Source organism: Grammomys surdaster, unplaced genomic scaffold, assembly GCF_004785775.1.
Source record: "Grammomys surdaster isolate TR1022 unplaced genomic scaffold, NIH_TR_1.0 193, whole genome shotgun sequence".
NCBI lineage: Eukaryota > Metazoa > Chordata > Mammalia > Rodentia > Muridae > Grammomys > Grammomys surdaster.
Genome location: NW_021604638.1, coordinates 5953745 through 5957123, shown reverse-complemented (window position 1 = coordinate 5957123; position 3379 = coordinate 5953745). Strand labels below are relative to the sequence as shown.

General features: G+C 46.7%; 1 protein-coding gene across 1 annotated transcript in view; it reads right to left on the bottom strand.

The window, feature by feature from the left end:
* The window catches only part of Zfp64 (ZFP64 zinc finger protein), a 64313-nt gene that overhangs the window by 23752 nt on the left and 37182 nt on the right, over positions 1–3379 (bottom strand). The window lies entirely within an intron of this gene.

The following is a 3379-nucleotide window of genomic DNA, read 5'->3' as shown; positions in this document are numbered from 1 at the left end:
TTCTTTCTTTCTTTCTTTCTTTCTTTCTTTCTTTCTTTCTTTCTCTTTCCTCTCCCCCCTTCTCTTTTTCTTTTTTCTTTCTTTCTTTTTGTTTTGTTTTTCAAGACAGGATTATATCTCTCTGTAGTTCTGGCTGTCCTGGAACTCTCTCTGTAGACCAGGCTGGCCTCAGACTCGGAGATCTGCCTGCCTCTGCCTCCCGAGTGCTGGGACTAAAGGCGCCGCCACGTTCTGCTGGATCTCTCAGATTATTGTCACTGGTCATTCACTTTGACAGATGTCGAATAATCATGGGATGAAAATAGTATAATTTATTCTTTGTTCTCCTGAGCAGCCATGCACTGCCAGGCCTGTGCTGCTGTAGACTGGCCTGTGCTACTACTGTACACTGGCCTGTGCTGGTGTAGACTGGCCTGTGCTGGTGTAGACTGGGCTTGCCAGCATGCAGGATCTCCCCAGGAGTGTCCTGGTTTCTCCTGAGTGAATGCAGGTACCATGTTGGGATGTCGGAACAGAGGACAAAGACATGATCACACCGTTCTCCCTCCATGCCAGCATTCGAGAGGAGACTGTGACCTGACATCAGGTCCCACACACAGTGTTATCAACTGCCTTAATTCTGGGTACCACATTGATGCAAACGGTCTCTCATTACCATCAACACTTGCATTTTCCCTACATATATGATTCCAACAAAGAATAAAATGGAAATTATATTTTCCACCAACATAAGGGCAAGAACTGATTAGTATTCACTCCTTTATTTATTGAGACAGGTTCTTACTATCTAGCTCTGGCTGGGCTGGAGCATACAATCTAGACCAGGCTCACCTTGGTTGAATTCAATGAGCTCTGTCTGTCTCTGCCTCCTGAGTGACAACATAAAAGTTCCCTTTGGTTTCCCAGTGGCCAATTCACTTAGACTGGGTGTATAGGTAACGTTGGGTGTACCAGGGCTGGAGAGACAGCTCAGCAGTTAAGGGCATTGCCCACTTTTGCAGAGGACCTGGACTTAATACCCAGAACCTACTGTAACTCCAGTTCCAGGGGATCTGATGACATCTTCTGGCCTTCTTGGGTACCAGGAACTCTGGTGCACAGACATGTGCAGGAGAAACACTCATATGCATAAAATAAAAATAATGAATAAAAGCTTTAAGGGTATGTGTGGCCAGTATTTAGGTCATACTATTTTTACAAAGTGCCTATTTAAAGTTCTAGCCAGTCTGTCTGTCTGTCTGTCTGTCTACCTGCTTCCTTTTTTCCTATCTGTTTTCCTCTCCCCTCTCTTCTGAAAGAGTCTCCCTATCTATCCCAGGCTGTCTTGGGACATGCAGCCATCCTCCTGCCTCAGTGTTCAGTGCTGGGATTACAAGCCTGCTTGACACCTGTTCAAAGTCCTACCCCTATGTCAATTACTGTATCTTCTTACTGAATTTATTACCAAGTCTTAATGACTGATTTCAAGGACCATGACTAAAAATTGTGGGAAAGAAATCCCAGGGCCTGTGTTCAGGAGCCATGGTTGTTACCTTCCATCCAGTTTTTACATCAACTGTTTTTTGTGTGTTTAAATCTAGCTGATAATTTTTGAGTGTGTCGGTGTGTGTGTATGTGTGTGTGTGTGGTGTATCTCCACATGGGACTCTATGTGCACACATGTTCAGAGGCCAGAGGAGGACGACAGGTGTCCTGTTCTGCCATTCTCAGCCTTATTTACTCGACTCTGGGCCTTCACTGAACCTGGAGCTAGGCCAGCCAGCAAGCAGTCCATCCCAGTCTCCGCCCCCATCTCCCCAAGGCTGCAATTACAGGTTTGTGTATGGAACATGCCCATCTTGGCCCCACTGTCTGCATCTGAACTCAGGTCCTCATAGGAACAAGCCCTCGCTCTTCCCTACTGAGGCCAGTCAGAATTGGCTAAGTTTTGAACCTTAGGGGCTTTTGCAAATTCAACTGAAGAGGAAGTCACTTGGAAGCCCTGAAGGTTTTGAGATGACACCTAAGCTGGTTGTGGTGTCCTATGTAAGGTGACACTCTGCTCTTCCCTTCCCAAGCCTGCCTCACTGCACTCTGGACCACTGTGGGAGTTACTTCCTCATCCCTGACAGACCCATCATGTTCCTCTGCAAAGGCTCTCAGGCTGCCCACTTCCTTCACAGAGCAAGTCAAGCCATCTTCTCTGCAATGAGTGACTGGTCAAAGGGAAATGCTGGGACCCTATGGCTTTTCAAAATCTAAGTTAAACAGCACACCTCTGATTCATGAGAAGATGCTCCTGGTCCCTCTGTGGCATGTGTGACTGTGTGTGTGTGTGTGTTTTGTACACACATTGATGTATAACGACACCAGCCCACTCAGGAGCATGCGGAGCCAGAACAGGACGCCCAGCGTCTTCCTTCATCACCTTTGACAATCTTGTCTTGAGATAGGGTCTCTCAATAAACCAATAACAAACAAACACCAAAACAAACAAACAACCCCTTATCTGGACAATCTGTCTCACCCCCAATGTTGGGGTGCCGGCTTTTTATGTGGGGACTGGGGACTTCATGCTTTCAGAACAGCCTCTCCTACCACTTGTTGGGAACAAGCAAAAGCAAGTTATTCTAAGTGCTACTATTTCATTTCAGACTCCATTCAATTATAGGAAGAAACTAAATTCAAGGTCCGAGCCCCTAGGGGAACTGGGGACTTCCTACGGCTGAACTGTTTCTGTTGTAACAGTTGTCTGCGTCCAGGCAACTGAGGGACAACGTCTCCATCTTGCTGGCAGGGTCAAACAAGCTCATGTTCCTGGCCTAGGAGCGGACACCTATCCCAGTTCTCCGAATGTTTCCTTAGTTGTCTGTTAATCCATAAAGAATATAGAGATTACTGATATCTAAACCACGGCGCATGCATAAGTTATAAAGATATATAACCAATTACCTGTTATGCCTGAATTAACTACATGTGTCCCCTTATCACCCCGAGCTCCAGAACTAATGTCTAGGAGACTGAATTAAGGACCCTAAAGCCCTGTCCCTGGAATACATCCCAGTCTCCAACTGGTTCTCCCTTGCTTAATCCATGATGCCAAAATACAACTGGATAACACTGCAGCTCCCCGCATGTCATCCCTCGATTTGTGTTCCCATCCTTGAAAAATGTCGAACAATTTCCCTTCAGGGATGTTGTTTAGATTCAAAAATGGCTGCCTCCCTGAGTGCTCAGAAAATAAAGCTCTCAGCCGGTCGGTGGTGGCGCACACCTTTAATCCCAGCACTTGGGAGGCAGAGGCAGGCGGATTTCTGAGTTTGAGGCCAGCCTGGTCTACAGAGTGAGTTCCAGGACAGCCCGGGCTACACAGAGAAACCCTGTCTCGAAAAACCTAAAA